General features: G+C 42.8%; 1 protein-coding gene across 17 annotated transcripts in view; it reads left to right on the top strand.

The window, feature by feature from the left end:
* Positions 1-1,090: 1,090 nt before the first annotated feature.
* The window catches only part of Xiap (X-linked inhibitor of apoptosis), a 54,280-nt gene continuing 31,344 nt past the window's right edge, over positions 1,091-24,026 (top strand). For 3 of the 17 annotated variants that reach the window (XM_076561602.1, XM_042269485.2, XM_076561599.1), the window contains exons 1-3: positions 3,331-3,449; positions 11,155-11,245; positions 13,049-13,168. The gene's annotated coding sequence lies outside the window, so the exon portion shown is untranslated. Of the gene's footprint in view, positions 1,232-3,330; positions 3,450-11,150; positions 11,246-12,560; positions 12,768-12,939; positions 13,169-13,332; positions 13,487-24,026 lie in introns of those variants that run through there. The other 14 variants (XM_042269481.2, XM_076561601.1, XM_076561595.1 and 11 more) reach the window with 11 other exon arrangements.

The raw sequence follows: 24,026 nt of genomic DNA, 5'->3' as shown, positions 1-24,026 counted from the left end.
CCCTAGGATTCTTTTTATTCATGTTCTGATCCCAGTCCTAGAAGAAAGCCAAGCATTCAGAATGTTCTCAAGTTAGGTTCCCTCTACCCAAAGCCCTCTACCACTCATCCACCTAAGCCTACCCCTGCAGTGACTGCTCTCTGATGGAACCAACAAGAGGGGCCCTGGACTCAGATCAAATCAGGCTACAGCAGACTTCAGCAGTAATTTGTTTTTGTTTTTGTTTTTGAGACAGGGAAACAGTCCTGGCTGTTCTGGAACTTGCTCTGTAGACCAGGCTGGCCTCGAGCTCACAGAGATCCACCCCCACCACTACCAGCACCAAGTGCTGGGATTAAAGGCATGCGCCACCACCGCCTGGCAGTAATTTGTTTTTTAATAAAGAGTCTCGTGTAGCCCAGGCTGGCCTCAAACTTCCTATATAGCCAAGGCTGGCTATGAACATTTTTTGTGTTATTCTGCTTTTTTTTTTTTTCAGACAGGGTCACATTATGTAGCTCTGGCTGTCCTGGAACTTACTCTGTAGACCAGGCTGGCCTCAGAACTCACAAAGATCCACCTGACTCTGCCTCCTGAGTGCTGGGATGAAAGGCGAGTGCCACTAAGCTGTGCTGTGGCTCTGAACTCTTGATACTCCTGTGATGATTATAAGTGTTAAGCACCACAACTTGCTAAGACTTCCGTGTTGAAGGACAACTAAGAATTGGGTAAATAAAGCAGTGGGACAGAAGCATTTAATCTGACAAGTCAGAACACGGTAAGGCATAGAAATGGAACAAAATACCTTGTACACTGGAGTGGTAGTTAATGGCTTCTGCGTGCTTACTGTTCTCATACTACGTTAATTGTCTTACATAAGTGACAAAGGCTCCCTCCTTAACCACACTGGGGGCTGGCTCCTCTCAGACACTGAGTTAAGTCTTAAGTCCAGTCAGTCCAGTTTTACAAAGAATCTGAGTCTCTAGCAACCACCACCCTTCATATCTGATCAAATTCCTCGTTCTGTGCTGGTCACTCTGGGCTGCCTCCAGCAAGAATTCCCCTAGATTTGACATTTCCTCTTGGTAATTTTCCATTTGTTGACCCCTATCCTTTCCCTTGGCTACAAATTCCTGTCCTTCCTTGCTCTGTTTGAAGCGGAGCCTAACTTCCTTCCTCCGCTGCAAAATGGCATTGCCGTGGTCACTATTCCCATCGTGATAGAGCCTTTCTTTACCAGACATCCTGAAAGGTACGTTAACGAGGTCACATTTGGCTTCATGTAACCCTATGAGAGGCATATTTTGCTAACACTTTTTTACAGAACAGAAGACTGGAGATGACTGGAGAAGTTGGCCGAGTGGGAGGGAGGACGGAAAGAGTGACAGAGACTCTAGGGAACTCTTCAGGGCCAGATCCAAAAAAATTTGTCCTAGTCCATCTGACTTGCTGTAACAAAAATACCAGATACAAATGTGTTTGGTCTCTGGTCAGAAGGCTAGAAAGTCTTTTTGTTGTTTTTGAAGGACAAAGCCTAAGATCAGGTGCAAGCAAGTTCACTTTCTCCTAAGGCCTCTGTCCTTGGCTTCACATGGCTACCTTCTTCCTAGATACTCATATGCTCACTGTGTATGTGCCTCACTGATGCTGTTGTTGTTTGTGGTTTTGTTTTGTTTTGTTTTGTTTTTTTAAGACAGGGTTTCTCTGTGTAGCTTTCATTGTCTAAGAACTAGGTCTGTAGACCACACTGGCCTCGAACTCACAGAGATGCGCCTATCTCTGCCTCCCAAATGCTGGGATTAAAGGTGTGAGTCACTACAACCCAGCTGATGTTTCTTTTAATGGCCTCATCTCCTATTGATGAGGCCACCAATCGGGTTTGATTAGGTTCCACCCTGACAGTTGCACTTTAACTTAAATACCTCTTCAAGGGCCCTTTCTTTAAATATAGTCACACTTGATACAGGGATCCAGCATATAAATTGGGGGAGAGACATCTGAGCTCAGTAAAGGATTTGAACTTTATAGACCAGTTATTCTGAAACCTGGTGGTGAGTCAGAATCACTGGAAGATTGTTGGGAAACTCCTAATTCCAGGACATGATTCATATTCGATCACTGTCAGCTAGGTTCTGGGGAGAAATCTAGTTCCTCTGTCCTTTCCAGTTGATTCTGGGGCAGTCAGGTTTTTCTCCCTATCCTGCTCCCCACCCCAGGTACTAGGGATTGAACACAGGACCTTGCATGTGCTAGATAAGCACTTATCACCAAGTTCTATCTTCAGCCCTTTTGAAAATTCTGAGGGCCAACACAAGGGCTCAGTGAGCAAAAGCATTTATTTGCCTTGTAAGCCTGATGGTCTGAGTTCAGTTCCCAGATTTCAAGGTGGAAGAGAATCAACAGGTGAAAACTGTCTTCTGACCTCCAAACCCAGAGCATTGCGCGCACGCGCACGCACACGCGCACACACACACACACACACACACACACACACACACACACACACACACACAAACATAATAAAATTAGAGCAAAAAAAAAAAACAGACAAAAAGAACACTTAGACCGTGGTGAACATTCAGCAGACACTAACTGCAACTGTCTACATTTAAGATATGAATCCCTTCAGCTCTTTGGCTTCTGGTTCATATTCTTTCCAGCTAAACATTATTCATATTGACCCTCTAACAAGCCAACTTCCTTCCCTCCTGGACCTTAACTCCAGTAGGTTTTGCCTTCCCCCAATCCAGACTCACAGGGACAATTCCCTGACCTTGGCTGGTTTTGGATTGTTGTCTCTTTGAACACTGAAGAGACTGAGCATAGCCATGGGGCTGGACTAGTATATAGAAAGCTTGGATGGACTTTTGCCTTAGTTGGAGATGACTGTGTGCACTTTTGGCCCCACCCCAAACTGTATGAGCCCTTCCCTGGAAGATAAAGGCGGAGAAAGGAAAGGGAGGGCTAGAGAGAGATAGCTGCTTTGTCAGCATTTGACTACACAGAGAGAGGAAGTTACAGTTGCAGGAAGTGAGGCAAAGTTTAGCTATGCTGACACCCAAGCAAAAGTCAGGAGATAACTGGGTGTGACTGGTCCACACCTATAATCCAGAGACTCAGGAAGCCGAAGCAGGATGGGTCCCAGGAGTTCCAAACCAGTCTGAACGGGACCTTGTTAAGAGAGAAGTAGAGGAGGACAGAAAGAGAGAGAGAAGGGGAGAGTGAGAGAGGAGAGGGGAGAGAGGGAGAGGTAGAGGAGGACAGAAAGAGAGGCAGAAGGGGAGAGCAAAAGAGGAAAGAGAGAGGGGGGGGGGGAGAGAGAGAGGGAGAGAGAGAGAGAAAGAGAGAGAGAAGAAGAAGGAGGAGCCAGAGGGCAGAAAAGCAGATGCTGCAAGTAGATGCCAATTGATTACCATGAATGATCTTCAAGAAGGCCATCCTCTGACTGATACCAGGGTGATCCTTGGCAGGTATGTACCCCTTCCTGTAAAAGGGTACAAGACAATAGCTCTAAGGGAAAAGCCTGGCTCACCCCACCTTCACCCCCTCAAAGCAGTTCTGCTTTCAATCTACTATATTTGAGCTCTATCTTAGAACTTCTTACAAAAAAAGTTCCAATGCCAAACCATTGTGATTACCTCAGCAGGTTAACTATGAATTTCACTTTTGATAAAATCTAGTTGCCACACTGAGGTGTGGTGACTATTGTCAAATATTCTCGTCTATTTATCAACATCTAATGCATTTTAGTCTCTGAAGGCATGTCCTTTCTCCTAGTCAAAGCAAATGCTTCTGTTTGTAACTTAATTCTTTTATCTTTTCCTTGCTTCCTATGAATCCTTATGCCATCCATTTTTTTTCCTACTATATGACAGCATACTACTTTTCTGTTGGAATCATTTAGAGGGCCGAGTTGGCAGAGTTCTATTTCTTGTTTGTTTTGAGTTAGGGTCTCAAGTATCAGACTGGCCTAAAATTCACTATGTTGAGCTTGGTGTCGGTAGTGCGTGTACGCCTTTAATCCCAGCACTTGGGAGGCAGAGGCAGGAGGATCTTTGTGAGTTCGAGGCCAGCCTGGTCTACAGAGATCCAGGAAAGGTGCAAAGCTACACAGAGAAACCTTGTCTTGAAAAACCAAAAATTAAAATAACAAAAAACTCATTATGTAGTCATAGATGGCTTTGAACTTGTGACTCTCCTGTCTTCACCTCCTGAATACTAAGATTACAGGTTTGCGCCATCATGCCTAAGTTTGGACACTGTTGCTTTCACTGGTTTCAGTCTTGTGCCTTGTACACTTTTCTCCAATATTTTCCTTAGCTTAGAAAAATCCCAAGCAAATGTCCTTGTACAGGTAAGGATAAGGTCTCAAGAGATGTCTTTTTGTAATTTAACATTTCTATGGCTCCCTGTACATAGAACCTAGACATTATACTTTTTTTTTTTTTTTGGTTTTTCGAGACAGGGTTTCTCTGTGTAGCTTTGCGCCTTTCCTGGAACTCACTTGGTAGCCCAGGCTGGCCTCGAACTCACAGAGATCCTCCTGGCTCTGCCTCCCGAGTGCTGGGATTAAAGGCGTGCGCCACCACCGCCCGGCGACATTATACTTTTGTAGGGACATATCTCACAAGGGACAACTCACTCTTTACCAAGGGTCTAAAACAGTCATGAAATGCTTGTTCATCCATTCTACAATTATCTGCTGAACACATACCATGTCAGATGTTATGAATACTTCAACTATATCTGTGAACAACAGAAAAGTCTCTACTCTTTGGAATATTTTTTCCTTTCTTTCTTTTTGCTTTCTTTCTTTTCTTCTTAATTGTATGTGAGCCTGCATGAGTTCATGGGTACTATGTGATGAAAGTTCAAGCAGAGGGCATCAGATCACCAGCAACTGGAGTTACAGATGGTTCTGAATCATGGTGTGAGCACTGGGCACTTAGGAAGGTCCTCTGCAAAAACAGAAAGCATGTTGAGGCCCTGAGTCCTCTCTCCAGTCCCTGCTTTATCTTCATCTGAGACAAGGTTTTACTCTGTAGTGGAGCTGGCCTCAAACTCTTGCTCTTCTTGCCACACACTCTTAAATGCTGGGGTTACAGAAGTACAGGACCATGCCTGGCTCCTCATCCTTCTCTTCTTGAAGGTTTTATTCTAGCAGGGATGGAAGAAAATAGATAGGAATGGAGAGATGGCTCAGTGGTTAAGAGCACTGGCTGCTCTTCCAGAGGACCTGGATTCAATTCCCAGTGCCTACATGGTAGCTTACAACCATCTGTAAATTCAGTTCCAGTGAATCCAAATCCTTTTTCTGGCCCCTGTAGGCACCAGGAATGCTCATACTGAACCAACATACATGCGGGCAAAACATTAATACACATACAATAATAAAACAAGAAAATAGCTGAGAGTCCATGGAATGGGGGGGGGGCATGTTGAGGTTGTCTAAGAAGGAGTGGAAAGAGGAGTTAGGAGTTCCAATGGGGAGTGGGAGAGGGGAATTTGGGTGCATATGATCAAGATGCATTGTTTACATGCATCAAATTGGCAAAGAATAAATAAAAGTATTCTATCAAGACCAAAAAGAAAAGAAATGGCTGGAGAGATGTCTCAGTGGTTAAGAGCAGGTACTGCTCTTCCAGAGGACCTCAGCTCAACTCCCAGCATTCACACTGGGAGGCCTGTAACTAGTTCCAATAGATCTAATGTCCTCTTCTGGTATGTATGGGTACCTACACTCATATGCACATACTCCCCCACACATAAACTTAAGTGTACACATAATTAAAAAAAATAAAGAGAAAATAATAAGATAACTATATAGTATATCAGAAATGCAGGAGATGGATGAAAATAGTAGGAGGAATATGAGCAAGACACATGATATTTTAAGTATGAAAATATCATAATAAAACCTATTATTTTGAGCCAGGCTGTGGTGGTGCATGCTTTTAAGTCCATCACTCAGGAGGCAGAGGCAGGTGGACCTCTGTGAGTTCAAGGCCAGCCTGGTCTATAGAGCCTGTTTCAGGATAGCCAAGGCTACACAGAGAAACCCTGTCTCAAAAAAAAAAATAAACAAAAAAAAAAAACGAAAAACAAAACAAAAAAAGGAAAGGAAAAAAAAGAAAGAAAAGAAAAAGATTTATTATTTTTTAAACTAAGTATAAAAATATTAAAAAGGAAAAATAGCTAATTGTGTCGGCACACACCTTTAATCCCATTACCTGAGAGATAGAGGCAGATGGATCTCTGTGAGTTTGAGGCCAGCCTGGTCTACATAGCAAGTCAGGCCAGCCTGGACTATGGAGTGAGCTGTGAAAGCTAAAGGGATAAAAGGGAGGGGAGAGGCGAGGACATGGAGATGACAGGAGTGAAGTCGGTGGAGGGCATTTTATTAGTTATCTGTTGCTGTGTGATAAACCACGCTAAAACTTAGCCACTGAAAACAAAAAACAATAGTGTAGGGCTGGGAGGGAGGATAACTCAAGAAAAGTGCTTGCCTCACAAGCATGAAGACCCGACTTCAATACCTAGGCCCTATGGGGAAAGCTAGGCATGCTAACATGGCCTTGCAATCCAAGCATCGGGGAGGTGGAGACAGGTAGATTTCATGGAGCTCATGGCCAGCCAGCCTGGTACACGCAGTGAGCTCCAGGCAAAAGGAGCTATCTCCCAAACCAGGTAGGCAGCTCCTGCATTTGCTTCTCTGTTGATGGAATAAACATCATGACCAAAAGCAACTTGGGGACAGAGGAGTTTTTTTAACTTACAGTTTACAGTTTATCATGGAAGGAAGTCAGGCTAGAAAGTCAAGGAAGGTACCTGGAGGCAAGAACTGAAGCAGAGACCATTAGAAGAATGTTACTTACTGGCTTGTTCTCATGGCTTGCTCAATGTGCTTTTTTTATACAAACCAGGCCCATCTGCCTTGGGGTAGCAACCACCCACAGTGGGCTAGGCCCTCCCACATCATTAATCAAAAAAATACCACACAGACTTGCCTATATGTCAACATGATGGAGGCATTTTTTTCAAATGAGGTTCTCAACTTCCCAGATGACTCTACCTTGTGTCAAATGAACAAAATCTAATCACCATAGCTCTTGAGAAACATCATCTGAAGTTGTCTGACCCACATACAAAAGAAAGAGAAAAAAAACCACTGCACACAAATTCAGGGCACAGGTTTATCTGGATAGTTCTAGCTTTGGTTCTCAATAGGTTATACAGTTTTTTGGAGGATGAGGTAGTTTGAAAGTAATTGGCCCCCACAATTTCATAGGGAGTGGCACTATTAGGAAGTGTGGCTTTGTTGGAGTGGGTGTGGTCTTGTTGGAGGAAGTGTGTCACTGTGGGGGTGGGTTTTGAGGTTTCCCATGCTCAGGATACCTATTGCCCAGTTTCTAAGACCACTTCCTGATGCCTGCAAGATGTAGGCCTCTTAGCTATTCCTCCAGCACCATGTCTGCCTGCATGCTGCCATGCTCCCCACCATGATAATAAAGGCCTGGACCTCTGAAACTGTAAGCGAGCCCCTTCAATTAAATCTTTTCCTTATAAGAGTTGCCGTGGCCAAGGTGTCTTTTCACAGCAATAGAAACCTTAAGACAGGTGATTTTTCAGTTTATTTATTTATTTATTTATTTATTTATTTATTTATTTATTTTTCAAGACAGGGTTTCTCTGTGTAGCTTTGTGCCTTTCCTGGATCTTGCTCTGTAGACAAGGCTGGCCTCGAACTCACAAAGATCCTCCTGGCTCTGCCTCCCAAATGCTGGGATTAAAGGTGTGCGCCACCAACGCCCAGCAATTTATTTATTTTTTAAGACAGGGTCTCATGTATTGAGATACATTGAGATACCTAGCTTTGAATTCACTATGTCTGAGAATAACCCTGGACTTCTGATCTTCCTGTCCACACCTCCCAAGTGCTAGAGTTAGAGGTATGTTCCACCACACTAGGTATATGTATTCTGGGCAAGCACTCTAGCAGTTGAGCTACGTGCCAGACCACAAGAGATTATAGGCATCGTAATCTTAGGCCTGAAGTAGCCTCTTCAAAGTGTCTTACTCACATGGTCAGCAAGGTGTGGCAGCCTGCTGGTCCAGGGGGAGGAGAGATGGGAAAGGGGTAGGACACATTTTCTCATTAGTTTAGATACTGGGCTGGGTCGTCTGGTTTCTTGCCCTTCCTTCCTTCTTTTCCTTCTCTTTTTCTCTCTTTTGGGTGGGGTTTGAGATATGTAGCCCAGGCTTGCTCCCTATGCAGCTAAGGGTGACCTTGAAATCCTGGTCTTCCTTCCTCTACCTCTACCTCCAAGGACTAGACTACAGGCATGTGCCAACAATCTGTTTTCTTTCTTGAATAAAAGTCTTACTATGTAGACTAGGCTGGCTTCAGATTCATAATCCTCTTGCCTTGGCCGCCTGAGTGTTGGGATTAGTCATGAAGCATCACAGCTAGTTTCACCTTCTGTTTGAATACTCAAACATGCCAGGGTTACTCCACAGCAATCAATCCAAGAGAGCCAGGCAGAAACCACAAGGCTTTTTATGACCTCACTTTAAATGTCACACATCACCACTTCTGTATCCCATCAGTCACACAGGCCAGTAACTAATTCTAGGCAGAAGAAACACATGCAAGTGCATGACTAGTGGTGACTAGTGACAGGTGAAGACTGTTGGACACCATCTGGTAGCTGACACCAGAACCTTTGGAGGTATTCTTTTTTTTTTTTTTTTTTTTTGAGTGAAATGGAGAGCCAGTGAAGGGATCTGAGCAGGACAATGATCTGTACTGTGGTTTCCATGCGCTACTGGTTGCTGTGGAAATGAAGTGGAGAGGGAACTGAGAAGGCCAATGAGGAAGCTACTGCAGGCCAGGAGAGGGATAGGCTTGATGAAGTGGTGCTGAAGTTGATGAAGACTGTGGTACTCGGGACATATTTTGAAGATAGCAATGGTAAGCTTTGCTGACAGGTTGGATGTGAGATGAAAGGAACTGGAGATGTGTCTAGGTGCTGGGGACTGCAGCTGTGGGGAGAGGGCTTACCTAGGATGCACAGAGTCCTGCATTCACCAGCACAGCATAAAGTGGGCATGGTGGTCCACGCCTATATCCCAGCGACAGGGAGGTGGAGAAGGGAAGGGGAGTTCAAGGTTGGGTCTACAAGATGGCTCAGCAGGTAAAAACATTTCTCTTGGAAGCCTGGTAACCCGACTTTGATTCACGGAACCAATGGTGAAAGTGGAGAACTACTAAATATGCCCTCTAACCTCCACACACGTGCCTGTCATGCGCCTGTGGGACGAACGTGTGAGCCTGTGCCTACACACATCTCTTACACACGCCTTAATACTAAAAAAGAAAAAAAGAAAGTTCAAGCTATGAATAAGTCTCAGATACATAAGACTGTCTTAAAAAAATCAAAAAAGGCACTAGAGAGCGAGCAGTCATAAAGGGACTTGCTGACAAGCCTGATGACCTGAGTTTGAGCCCCAGAATGGGAATGGTGGGGGGGGACAGTCAACTCTAGCAAGCTGCCCTCTGACCTCCACACACGTGACATGGCTTCCACTCCCATGAATACATTTAAAATTCATAAAAGATGACTTCAGGGGTTTTCCACAAATGATTTGGACAGAGACCTTCCCCTAAATGAGCTTGCACCATGGAAGAGATGAGACATTTATACAAGTAGCTCCATTGTGTGGCATAGGCACTGTGCACAGTAACAAGGCACCAATGTCAATGATGGAGTTAGATGAAAAAGTTCTAGAACAGTGGTGATGGTGCACAATAACAGGAATGTTCTCAATGCCACTGAACTATGTACTCACTGTCAGATCCCAAAGCAACCCAAAGCTCACTCACTATCTGTGGCTCCTCCCAGCACTTCTCACCCCACCCCTACCCTAAACGGCTCCAGCACGGGCTGGACTTTGCTTCCCTCCCCCAGCTTCTCATTCATCTATAAAGCTGCCATTTTGGCCATGAGTACTCTTGGTCCTCGGCTCCTCTCTGTATCCCCTTGCCCCTTCTCTTCCCTTCCTCTCCTGCTCCCCGCTCTCATGGCCTAGTTCAGTCCTGACCCTTCCAGATGCCTCTGGCTGAACCCTCCCACACACTTACAATCAAATCCTTCTCCTCAACCACAGCTTGGAGCAGTCATATCGTCATTTCCACTCACTTACAGTGGTTAAAATAAAATGGCTAAAATAGTAAGTTCATGTACATTTGACAATAAAAACATTAACTGGCTGAGGGTAGTTGCTCAAGCTCATAATCTTAACACTCAGGAGGTTGTGGCAGAGGATTGCCAAGAGTGAGCCCAGCCAGACAGGGCTACATAGCACAATGTCTCACAAAATAAAGCCAGACATGGCGGGACGATCTCAACACTCAGAGGCAAGAAGATCAGGAATTCAAGGTCATCCTTGCCTACATAGCAACTTTGCAGCCAACGTAAGTTACATGAGACCTCGATTCAAAAAACCCAAGCCAAACAGTACTAGCTAGGTGACATAGCGGTTGCCTGCAATTCAGGCTGGCTTGGCCTTACATGGTGATTTCTGAGACAGCCTGGGCTATACAGTGAAACCCTGTCTCAAAAAAAAAAAAAAAAAAAACCTAAATAACAAAACGCCCAAAACAGCAACAATAAAGATTCTATAAAACACTTTAAGTTCAAAGAATAATGAATAACAGAAAATGAGAATATATAATCTTCAGGTAAGGGAAGTAGAGAAGGTTCTGCTTCTGTTCAACTAGTTTCAACTGGCAAGAGCCAGGGCACAGTTCAGTAGTTTTCTTAGAAGCCACTATACATTATTCTAGGGGTGAGTGAACTCAAGGCTAAGGGGATTTACTCTCATCTTGAAGTCAGAATGAAAGGATTTAGGATTTAACTCAGCCTCATGCAAGCTGGGGGCAGGGGTGGAGGTGTGGGGGGTGAGCGGTGGGGCGACAAGTCTAATACCAGAGAAAGCAGCCTAGGTGATGGTCCGGCAGAAGACCTGTGAGCAGCAAGATCCAGGGGTGGCTAACAAAGACTAGCACAATTGATTTCAGCCTCTTTAAAATGAGATGATGATGGACCAACTTACTACAAAGACAAAGGAGGGTAATTTGAGGTGAATTTCTGTTTTGGTTTTGTTTTGAGACAGGGTTCCATGCATCATAGGCTGGGGTCACACTTGCGACTGAAGATGACCTTGAACTCCTGATCCTTCTCTTGATGAATTTGAAGGTGGCTTGGTAAGACTCCTATCTAAAGCCGGGCGTTGGTGGCGCACGCCTTTAATCCCAGCACTCGGGAGGCAGAGGCAGGCGGATCTCTGTGAGTTCGAGGCCAACCTGGGCTACCAAGTGAGCTCCAGGAAAGGCGCAAAGCTACACAGAGAAACCCTGTCTCGAAAAACCAAAAAAAAAAAAAAAAAAAAAAAAAAAAAAAAAAAAAAAAAAAAAAAGACTCCTATCTAAAGAAAAAAAAAGGGGGTGGGGGTACTGATTTATATATTTAAGAGTGCTCTGAGAAATGGGAGAAATATTTTCTTGCTGTTTTCTTTTGTTGGCAGTGATGAGGTTTGAGTCCCAGACCTTGCACATGCTAGACAAGTGCTCCACCAATGTGTTACATCCCCAGGCTTTGCTTGCAATTACTATTATTGCAATAGGTCAGGTCTAATTCTCGGGGCTCCAAGCACACCAGGGCCTCGGACACAGGTGACTCTGGGGAGAAAGGTTTTGCCATCAAGCTTGAGGATCTGAATTCATCCCTGGAACCCACATGCTGGGAGAGAATGGACTCCCCAAGTTGTCCTCTGACTTCACACACTAAATCAATGTAATAATTTAAAATTAAAAAAAAAAAAGATGGCATCAGAAGGGATATTATATTAGCAAAAGTTTAAGAAGCAAAAATATTTTTCTTCTTTTCCAAGTTCCTTTTCATCAAGGGCAGCATTATTTAACCAGGCAGATGGTACTCATAATTCCTTTGAAATGATATCCAGAATCTATCTTACTACACTAACCACTAAGAGCCCAAATTCCTGGAACCTAAATCCACATTTATGTGACAACCATACAAGCATATCTGAGTAACCTAGGGGCATGATCATCATCTTGTGTACAAAGACTTTTTGTGTTTCTTTTCCATCTTCGCTCTATTTTTTTTTTGTCTCTTCACAAATCAAACATCTCTCACTCTCTTTGTCGCCCTTTCCTGTCATTCCTTTCATCTTTCTCTCTTTGGAAACAGCGGGTTCTAATCTGAGTTCTCTTTTTTTCCGGTGGGTGACACTGGGATAATTAACTTCTCCGGGTCTCAGTTTCCCCCGGAGAAGGAGTTTAATAGGGGTGTCCTGCCTTTCAGGGTTTTCAAAATAACTAAGAGTACGTTATACACCTAGTCCTTGATAGCCAGTAAGAACCCAGTATGTTCTGACCCTTCTCCCTCTGTTTTTAATCCTCTGACGTGTATTCCCCTACTCCTCACCCTAAAGTCTAGGTTAAGGCCATGGGGAAAAAAAAAAAAAAGTCCTGGCTGCTAAGAGGAAACGCTTGGGCTGGGCGGGGACTGCGAGGTGACCTGTGCGCATGTGCAGTCGCTGGGTCAGGCTCTGGCTTGGAGCTGGGGAGGGGGGGGAGGTCGGGCTGCATAATGAGGAGGACCGGGTTTTTTCTGGATGCCCCCTTCCGGCTCCGGGAAGCGGCGGGACGTGGGTGCTCCCCCGAGCAGGCGCGACGCTAATCGAGGGCCACCCGGGCCCGGGCGGTAGGTCGGAAGATGGCGGAGCGGGAAAGAAGGAGGGGCTCTGTCGGGCGGGAGCCGAGCTCCCCGGGGGGAGGTGGGGAGGCCATGGCCTAAGGCCAATGGCTGGGCTGGCCGGGGAAGCTGGCGGACAGCACCCAGTGGCTTTTTTTTTTTTTTTTTTTTTTTTTTTTAGCCCTGACGTGGACGCCCTCGGTTCCGGTCTCCGAGTTCTCTCCGAGGGGGCCGAGGTCCGGCCTCGGTCGAGGGAGGGAGACAGAGTGACTTCCGTTTCCTTCTCCTAGGCCGCGGCCCGCCGCCCCGCCGAGCTGTGTTTTCCTGATCCGGCGCGGGCTGCCCCTCCTCCGGGACCCTCCCCTCGGGAACGGTCGCCCACGGCGGTTTGGACAGGCTTACTTGGCGCGGTGGGTACAGCTCTTGTGGGTTTCCCGCCCTCCCCTCCTCCTCTTCCCTCCCCTCCCCTCCCTCCTCCCTTCCCCCCCTCTTCCCTTCTCCTCCCTCCTCCCCCCTCCTCCCTTCTCCTCCCCGCTCTCCTCTTCCCCCCTCCCTTCCGCTTGGGCTAGCTCTGCCTAGTTGGGCGGGAAGGCCGCGCCCGCCCGCCCGCGGGGAATGCTGGACTGGGCTCCTTGTCCAAGGTTCCCGGGATTGCCCCTGGAAGCCCGGTGTAGGGTGGCTGGCTTCAAGCCTTCGGGTCAGCCTCCTTAAACTTCGTGACACCTAAGGTAAATCTAGTTAAATAATTAAAAAAAGATAGGATCAACCTCCCCCCCCATCTGATGCCTGTGGCGTGTATGGGGCAGGGATAGTAGGTTTCTGGCAAGGGTGCGCGAAACCAAAAGCCTGAGGGCCCAAGAGCTTCCAGAGGAGGAAATAGCCGGTCATTCTTGCCACCTTTGGTCACTTCCCCAGCATTATTTCTGAAAGAAAAATGTCAAGTTGACTTTCGGTTTCAGTATTTTTAACTCCACAGTTGAATTGTAGGGGTGTTATTCTTTGAAGGGAGGGGAGTAGTGATTGCTGGAACTAAGCAGTGGCCCTCTCCATCTCCAAAAAGAAAAATGTTTTAGTGGAAACTTTGGGAAAAACCAACCCATTAGATTTTAATAATCTACTACTTTGCCTTCAAGTACAATTATGTCACTACTCAGTCATCACAGCTATACCTTGATAATGAACGAGTCATAGAAATTTACTCTAGTAAGAGTGGAGATTACTGTAGTATTTCTTCGCTCTTCTCATTTTCTCCTGAATACTTTTTTTTTTTTTTTTGTAGCCAGTTCAAGAGAACACTGTTAAGAGCCGGCCATCTTAGAATTAATTATACCGTTTTAGAGTTGGGAAGGATTTACCCCAATCCTTTGGTTTTACAAAGCAGAAACTGAGGCTCAAGATTTCATGACTTGCCTAAGGTTACATGGCTAGTTAGATGAGAACTCAGATTCTGTGGCTCCCTGACCACCTCTCCTGATGCTTCCTCTAACCTCTAAGCACAAAATCTAAGGATATTCTGTTTAACATTTCTGTACAGCATACTACTACTTTGTGCTGGTGTCTGTACCGTTTTCAGTGTACTGAACATGTATGTACTGAACATGTATGTAAAGATTGTGCCTGGTTTGTTTTCCTCCATTACTTAAAAATTGGAAAGCATCTTAGGTGAGACAGATTTATACCTACAGACACAAAAACATAAGTTTATGTCTACTTGGATTGGGTCACATGGATCCTTGAAAGCTATACAGGAAAATGAGTAACGCTGGTCACTTCTGAAGAAGAGGGATGGAAAACTTCACTTTGCTTTTCTCCTGTGCCTTAAATGTATGTTTGAATGTTTTACTATAAACAAGTTTTGATTTTATTACTAAAAAGTTTTTAAAGCACACATAGATGCATGTCAACATAAATATTTGGAGTTGATATTTATTACCATATCTATTTATGTATCAATGATTTATACTGTAAAATCCCATGTGGCTTATGTTGTCTTAACAGACAGGCTTGATTATTTGGATATTTGTGTTTCTCTTTTGGTTTTCACTTATTGTTCCCCCTATTCATGTGGAATGGTAAAAAGGTTAGTCTCTATTTTTAGGAAATATGGTAAGCTTCCTGATTATCAAATAGCGTAGCAAACTATAGAATTCAGATATCAAATTTGACATGTAGATAAATCTGAATCACAGGGTCTTTCTGGATTACAATTATTTTTAAAAAGATTAAGAATGTAAAGATTACATTGGGATATGTAGCTCAGTGTGGTACAGTGAATGCTTGCTTACCATGTACAGGGCTCTGGGTTTGGTTTGATTTTATTATTTTTGTTTTTCGAGACAGGATTTCTCTGTAGTTTTGGTGCCTGTCCTGGATCTCGCTCTGTAGACCAGGCTGGCCTCAAACTCACAGAGATCTGCCTGACTCTGCCTCCCGAGTGCTGGGATTAAAGGCGTGCGCCACCACCACTGGCGGTTTGATTTTTGAACATCTCAAAGAAAAGGTTAAGCAGGGTGGTGGTGGCGCAGAGCTACACAGAGAAACCCTGTCTTGAAAAACCAAAAGAAAAAAACAAGAAAAGGTTAAAAGTTGACCAGAGTACATTATTATATAATTGGTGAAAATATAACATTAGCCATTGTTTTGGACAATGAATATATACCAATAGAAGAAAGGGAAAGAAAGGCAGACTTGGTGGCTTAATCCCAGCACTGGAGTCAATGCAGAACTGCAAATTCAAGTTCAGCCTGGGCTATGTATTTATACCCTGCTTCAAAAACAAGTTGGATTGGAGAGATGGCTCAGTGTTTAAGCTCCCTGACTGTTCTTCCAGAGGACCTGGGTTCTATTTCCAGCACTCAACATGGTATCTCACAGCCACTTGTAATTCCAGTCGCACAGGATTCAACGTCCCCTTTTGGCCTGTATGGGCACTGCATGCAAAACACCCATACACATAAAATGATAAACCATCAGAGTCGGGGCACACACTTATAATCTCTACATTTGGTAGGAAGAGGATCAAGAGTTCAAAGCCAGCTTGGGATACATCTGGACAAACAGAATCACAATCAATAAAATTTTTATATTGCATGGCATCATTTGGTGTTTGCTTTTTGTGCCATCTTTACCAATCCTCATGCACTTTATACAGTTGTAAAAATAGTAAATGTTTTGGGTTGGGATAAAAGCTTCAAAGGGTTTAATTAAGGGTTGTAATTCAGTATAGAATGTTTACATAATATTCACTAGGTGCTGTAGTCAGTCCCTAGAACTAAGAAAAAAAAAAGGAAGCTGAACACACCCACAGTGTTCTCTTGTTTACAGATAGGTTGATGAGGATCCAAAGATGAAAAAAATGAATTGCTCAGAGTTAAACTGTTTATTTTTAGCAGACTTCGAACTGGGCTCTACATTCTAGTCTAGAGCACCTGTAATTTTATTGCTTTTATTCAGTGAGGCCAACTAAGGTAACAAAATAATGTTGGCTAAAGGTTAGTCAGATATTTCCGTGGACTAGCATTATAATTAATTTGCCAGTTAATTTAGTGTAGCACTTAGAGTTTTAACGTAAATGTTCCCCTTAACTTTTAATGTATCCTGTATTTAATGACTGGAGACTCTAAATGTAACAGTGAGAGTTACATTTGTAGCAGCTTAGGCTGCATATTGAGACCTCTCATCTCAAAAAAAAAAAGTACTAAAAGTTGAATATGGTAAAGTGCTCTTGTTATTTTGAGGCAGTAAGATTATGATAAGCTGTCAATTCTTAAATTTTATCTCTGGGGTAATCTGTTAATAGTATTATGTAACCTTTTAGCATTGTCTATAAGGTCATTGTCGATTCAAGGAGACAAACAGTGTTAGAAAATGAGAAATTAGTACTGAAGTTAAATAATTATATACAGAGGAAAATATCCTGAATTGTTTAGTTTTGGGGGGGAGGATGGTCTTGTCTTTATTTCCACTATGTTTTGGGGTTATGACTCTTAGTGCCTCCATGTTTATTTTCTTTTTCACAAAGACATGTTTATTCTATTTAATTCAAAACATAAAAAGGGTGTTTTGGCTATTTTAAATTAAAAGAGCATGTTCTAGAAAATTTGTGAAGTTTGAGGTAAGACAGAAAACTAAGGGCCCAGTTATTCAGTACTTTATTACTCAGGATTTTGTTGTGATTCCTATGTCCAAAAAAGTCTTTCAAAATGTAATTTTTGTTTGATAACCTTTTTATCTGTACAGATTTGAACTCCTTGCTTGGTTCAAAGATTCATATTCAATTATATTTTTAATTATTTCATTATATTATTATTATTATTGTTGTTTGGTTTTTCGAGACAGGGTTTCTCTGTGTAGCCCTGACTGTTTTGGAACTTGTTTTATAGACTAGGCTGACCTTGAACTCATAGAGATCCACCTGCCCCTGCCTCCTGAGTGCTGGGATTAAAGGCGTGCTCCACCACTGCCTGGCTGCAGTGGTTATTTCTAATTTTTCATGATTTCACCACCTGGCTCTAATTTTTTATTTTGCGTTTTGTGGCAAGGTTTGCTGTGTAGCTTAAACTGGCACATTTATATCCTGCCAGCTACTCTGGAGGCTTAAGCAGAAGGATCTGGTTCAGGGTTTTTTGTTTGTTTTTGTTTTTAATTGATTTTTGTAGAAAGATCTCTTGAGCTTGGGATTTTAAGAATAGCCCAGCAACAGTGAGACCATCCCATTTTTTAAAGCCTTATAATATCAGTTACATTTTAAAGAGACAAAATAAGAATAAGGTAGAAATAGAAACCTTAGTAACTCGTGGTTCATACTTTATTTTTTGGAGATAGATGGGGCCCTGATATGTATCTTCAGGGTGACCTAGAACCTCCCCTTGCCTGATTCAGGCTTCAGTTTCCTGAGTGCTAAGATTATAGACGATGCTACCACACCTAGCTTTCTTTCATTTAATTTGACGTACTTTTTATTATTACTGATGCAGTTGTTGGTATTTTGAGATTCGGAGTCTCTCTGTGTAGTTCCGGCTGGCCTTAAATGCACAGAAATCCTCCTGCCTCTGCTTCCTAAGTGCTAGGATTACTCCCAGCCCCCTGGCATTTAATTTTAAACTTCTTGTGATAAGTATCTGAATTTGAATTTTTTGAAAGTATAAATGGCAGTTGCTGGCCTGTTTTGTTTTCTGTGGTAGTTGCAGAATAGGGCGTAAAAAGGAAGAACTGGGTTTCTGGGTTTGAGATTAAGAGAATTTGTGAGTGCTCACAAACTCTGGGAAAACAGTTGTAGAGGTAATGTCAAAATTCAATGCATAGAGTCTGACTTTCATAAAGCCCTATATGGTGGTGCACATCTTTAATCCCAGCACTCAGGATGCAGAGGCAGGAGGATCTCAGAGTTTGAGGTCAGCTTGGTCTATAAAGTGAGTTCTGGGCCAGCCAGAGCTGCATTTGACCTTGTCTCAAAAGAAACAAAAAAGACATTGCCTATCATATTACATGTAGTTCTTGATAAAAATAATTATTAACCCACTGTTCATCAGTTAAGAGCACTTGCTGCACTTCTTTTTACGTTTTTGAGGTGAGGTCTGCTATGTAGCCCAGATGGGACTTGAATTCTTTTTTGTTTGGTTGGTTTTTGTTTTCGAGACAAGGTTTCTCTGTGTAGCCCCGGCTATTCTGGAACTCTTGTAGACTAGACTGGCCTCAAACTCACAGAGTTCTACCTGAAGGCATGCACCACTGCTGCCCAGCTGGGAATTGGATTTTTAATCTTCCTACTTTAGCTTCCTGGTATCATGGATATATCATCATTATAGGCTAAGATCGACTTTTTGTTTGTTTCTTGAGACAATCTCATTCTGTAGCTGTGGCTGTCCTGGAACTCATGTAGAGTTAGCTAGTCTTGAATTTATGGTCAGTCCTCCCATCCCTGCTTCTTGAGTATTGGGATTACAGGTATATGCCACCATGCCTGGCTAAGACGACTTTTTTTTTTTAATTTGGTTAAATGGAAAAAAGGTGGTGCTACTATGCATTCCATAGCATCTATACTTACGTGTGTAATTTAAATTTTTATGTATCTGCAACCATTTTATTGACCTCAGAACATAGAGCTTGACCAGGATGGGACACTCCTGTAATTCCATTATTAATTATGAGTAGAGAAAGGAAGACCTTCAGTTCATGGACAGCCTTGGATACATAATAAAACCCTTTCTCAGAAGTGAAAAAAGACACTGGGCAGCGATGGTGCAAGCCTTTAATCCCAGCATTCAGAAGGCAGAGCTGGGGGATAAGGTTAGGAAGCTTCACATTTTCTTATACTTCAGCAGATTCTGCCAATAATAGTTACGGTAACTTCTTTAGAACTATATTAATCACAAGAAATGGGTTTGATTTTTTTTTTTTTGTCTTTCATTTGCCATGTTAGGTCTGACAATCAACCACCAGTCAGCAGCACAGTTTGCCCATTTTATACATGCAAGCTGTAATAGATTGTTCTGTAAGTTAAGTCAGATTATCACATAGCAAAACATCCTAATGAAATTTTAAGGTATACTGACAAGTTGTAGTTATTATGAAAGGAAACATGATTAAAAAAGGAGGACGAGATAGAGGATTGTACAAACGTGTGCTTAAATGAAGGCAATTCCTCATTGCTTTTAAGCAAGTTTTCTGGATTTGAGCAGATATTTCCCTGCAGCTAAGCATTTAGTTATGATATGGTATTAAGGTAAATAAAAATTGCAAGGTAGTGTTTGGTACTTGAGGACATTAAGTATGTACTTTAAAATCTAGGTTATTGTTACTGAGGTAGATTACTTTGCCCAGTTTTTAAGCTAAAACCTAGGGTTGGTGGTGCATGCCTGTAATACAAGTACTTAGTACGTGAAAGGAGGAGGATCGGGAGTTCTAGGCCAGCCCAGGATATGTAGTAATTTTTTTTAATTTTTTTTTTTCGAGACAGAGTTTCGAGACAGGAGCCTGTCGTGGAACTTGCTCTGTAGCCCAGGCTGGCCTCGAACTCACAGAAATCCGCCTGCCTCTGCCTCCCGAATGCTGGGATTAAAGATGTGAGCCACCACTACCACCCAGCTACATAGTAAATTTTAAACCAGGTTTTCATGAGACCCTACCTTAAAAAAAGTAAAATTAATTCAATAAAAATAAAATCTAGACAGGATAAACCTACCAAATGTTTTAGCATAGACAACAAAGTTGTTTACAAATAGACCAGAATGTTTTTGTAGTGGGAAAAGGAAAAAAGTAGGCTCCCATGAAGAATTTGTTTAAAAGGCCTGGCATAGTGGTATGAGTTTGTCATACCAGCACTCAGGAGATTGAAGCAGAAAGATTACAACTTTTGAGGCCAGCCTGAGCTACATAGTGTGGCATTGTCTCAAAAAAATAAAATAGCTAGGCATAGTAGCACACGCATATCTGTAATCACAGCACTTAGGAGATAGAGGCAAATGCTAATCAAGATCAGTGCTGATGAGATGACTCAGTATGTAAAGTCGCTTGCCCCGAGCCTGACAATCTGAGTTAAATCCCACATGATGAAATGAGAGAGCCAGTGACTGCAAGTAGTCCTGGCTTCTGCAATGCCCCCTCCAAATAAATAAATAAATAAATTGATTAGTTAATGTGATTTTGTGTTTTCAAGTTCGTGATTCTGCAATGCCCCGATAGATGGATGGATGGATGGATGGATGGATGGATGGATGGATGGATGGATGGATGGATGGATAGATAGATAGATAGATAGATAGATAGATAGATAGATAGATAGATAGATAGATAGATAGGTGTGATTTTGTGTTTTCAAGTTCATGATCACCCTACAACTATAAAACAAGTGTGTGGCTAGTAATGGGCTTTTTGAGGCCCTGTCATAAAAGTAAAATAAAAAGTTTTGTTTAGCACTCACTTGAGATTCCTAGCATGAACATAAAATAGAATGTTTCATTCCAGGGTCTCAAAGTACAGCTCTGGTAGAATGTTTTCCTTGCATGCATGGGCCTTGGTTTCCATCCCAAACATTACAAAAAATTAATAATAATTTATTCTGAGAAATTTCTAGGGTAGGTAATACAACTGATTTGCCAAACCATCCACTAAATGAACACCAACATGGCATTGTGAGATCACCCGATTGTACCCTGATCACTGTCAGAAAAAGTTATCTAATCAAGTATGGAAGATCAGAATAACATGTAATTCTCTTCCAATAATTAGCTATGTGGCCTTGGTCAGATTTTCATTTCTAAATGCCTTAGTGTCTTTATCTATGAAAGGAGTGATTTCTGCTGTCCTGTTCAGCACAGTCTGTTTTGAATTTTTTTTAATCTTTTGAGATCATCTCACTTTGTGCCTCTAACTGGCCTGGAACTCACAGATGTCTGCTGCCTCTGCCTCCCAAATGCTGAGATAAAAGACATGGACACCATGCCCAGCTCATTGTGTGTAATTTTGCTTCTGAATGTCTATAAAATATAATGCTTTTAATTTTCAGTATAATTGTTTCTCAGCCAGCAGCCTCTTTGTAAAAGATATATGAAAAATAAAATAAAACAAAAAATTTGAGGGGCATTTTTGGTTAGAGGTAGGCATAATCCTTTGTGCTTATTAGATCTTTAAAAATCATTGTAGCTGGGTGGTGGTGGCACACGCCTTTAATCCCAGCACTCGGGAGGCAGAGGCAGGTGGATCTCTGTGAGTTCGAGGCCAGGCTGGGCTACCAAGTGAGCTCCAGGATAGGCACAAAGCTACACAGAGAAACCCTGTCTCGAAAAACCAAAAAAAAAAAAAAAAACATTGTACTTGCCGGTGGTGGCGGTGGAGGCGGCGGTGGCGGTGGCGCAGGCGCACGCCTTTGATCCCAGCACTTGGGAGGCACAGGCAGGTGGATGTCTGAGTTCGAGGCCAGCCTGGTCTACAAAACGAGTCCAGGAAAGGCGCAAAGCTACACAGAGAAACCCTGTCTCAGAAAAACAAACAAACAAACAAAACCAAAAAAAAAATCATTGTACTTTTCTTTTTCCTTCTTTTCTTTTTTCTTTTTTTTTTTGAGACAGGGTCTCACTATGTAGCCCTGGGTACCCTACAACTCACTATGTAGATCAGGCTGGCCTGAAATTCACAGAGATCTGCCTGCCTCTGCCTCCCTAGTGCTGAGAGATTAAAGGCATGCATCATCAAGTCCTCCTAATTAATTTTTACATGGCAATATATGAGTGGTTAACTAGAAATCAGTTAAAAATACTTTTCAAAAGAACCCATTTATTTTCAACTCAAAACTAATGAGCTAATCCAAATGTGGCTTATATCTATAATACCAGCATTGGTAAGCTAAAGCAGGAGACATTGGAGGCCATCTTGAGCTACATAGTGAGTTCTAGGCCAACCTGTTTACAGAGTAAGACTCTGTCTCAAAAATAGACAAATTCCCCTCCCTTCCAACAAAGTAGCAATCAGGGATTAACTCATTTCCCCCCCTTTTGTAGCTGAGTTATTTCCATCTAACCAAAGGATCAAAAGGCATTTGATTCCTGGCAAGTGCCAGGAACACAACTAGTCCATCACTGAGACTTCACCTTTATCTTCTCCATCTCTTGTCTAACCTGATGATCAAACAGTGTTGATATCAATTTACAATTTCTCCTCTCTTGTATGTTTTCCTCCTAGACAGTTATCTAAGCCTTTCCAAGTTCCTCCACCTTCCTCTCCCCTCTTCTCACTTGCATTCTCCAGGATCTTCACTCTTTATCTTTTCCACATCCCTCCACTTTCCACTCCCCTCTTCTCTCGTGCTTTCTTCTCTATGATCTTCTCTCTTTGTCCTTTCCATGTCCCTCCACTTTCCACTGCCCCCTTCTCTCTTGCCTTATATGATCTTCTCTCTTTGTCCTTTTGACGTCTATCCACATTCTACTCCCCTCTTCTCTCTTGCCTTCTCTATGATCTTCTCTCTCTTTTCCATGTCCCTCCATGTTCCACTACCCTCTTCTATATTTCTTTCTACTCTATGATCTCTCTTTATCTTTCCATGTCCCTCCACCTTCCAGTCCCTTCTTCTCTCTTGCTTTCTTCTCTATGATCTTCTCTCTTTATCCTTTCCACATCTCTCCACCTTCCACTCCCTCTTTCCACTTGCTTTCTTCTCTATGATCTTCTTTATCTTTTCCATGTCTGTCTACTTCCCAGTTCCCTATTCTCTCTTGCTTTCTTCTCTATGATCTTCTCTCTTTATCTTTCCACGTCCCTCCACTTTCCACTCTCCTCTTCTCCCTTGCTTTCTTCTCTATGATCTCTCTTTATCCTTTCTATGTTCCTCCACCTTCCACTGCCCCCTTCTCTCTTGCCTTATATGATCTTCTCTATATGTACTTTCTATGTCCTTCCACTTTCAGTTTGCCTGTTCTTTCTTGTTTTCTTCTCTATGATCTCTTTTTACCCTTTCTATGTTCCTCGACTTTCCACCACCATCGTCTCTTGCTTTCTTCTCATTAACCTTTCTCTTTGTCCTTTCCATATCCCTCCACCTTCCACTCCTTCTTTTCTTGCTTTCTTCTCTATGATCTTTTCTCTTTATCATTTCCTACTCACTCCACTTTCCACTCCCCTCTGCTCGCTTGCTTCCTTCTCTATGATCTTCTCTCATTGTCCTTTCTGTGACACTCCACTTTCCATTTCCCTCCTCTCTTGCTTTCTTCTCTATGGTCTTCTCTCTTTATCCTTTCCAAGTTCCTCCACCTTCCTCCTCCCTCTTCTCACCTGCCTTCTCTATCATCTTCTCTCTTTGTCCTTGCAACCTCCCTCTATCCTCCACTCACCTCTTCTCTCTTGACTTAAATGATCTTCTCTCTTTGTCCTTTCCATGTCCTTCCACTTTCCATTTGCCTGTACCTTCTTCTCTCTGATATTCTCTTGGTCCTTTCCACGTCCTCCACCTTCCACTCCCCTCTTCTCTCTTACTTTCTTCTCTATGATCTTCTCTCTTTACCCTTTCTATGTCCCTCGACTTTCTAATGTCCTCTTCTCTCTTGCTTTCTTCTCTTTGATCTTCTCTTTTTGTCCTTTTCACATCCCTCCACCTTCTCCCTCTTTTCTTGTTTTCTTCTCTGTGATCTTCTCTCTTTATCTTTCCATGTCCCTCCACCTTCCACTCCCTTCTTTCCTCTTGCTTTCTTCTCTATGGTCTTCTCTCTTTATCCTTTCCATGTCCCTCCACTTTCCACTACCCACTTCTGTTGCTTTCTTCTCTATGATCTTCTC

This window comes from Peromyscus maniculatus, chromosome X (assembly GCF_049852395.1).
Source record: "Peromyscus maniculatus bairdii isolate BWxNUB_F1_BW_parent chromosome X, HU_Pman_BW_mat_3.1, whole genome shotgun sequence".
NCBI classification, from domain to species: domain Eukaryota; kingdom Metazoa; phylum Chordata; class Mammalia; order Rodentia; family Cricetidae; genus Peromyscus; species Peromyscus maniculatus.
Note: the sequence above shows the minus strand (reverse complement) of the source record. Positions and strands in the feature narration are given on the sequence as shown.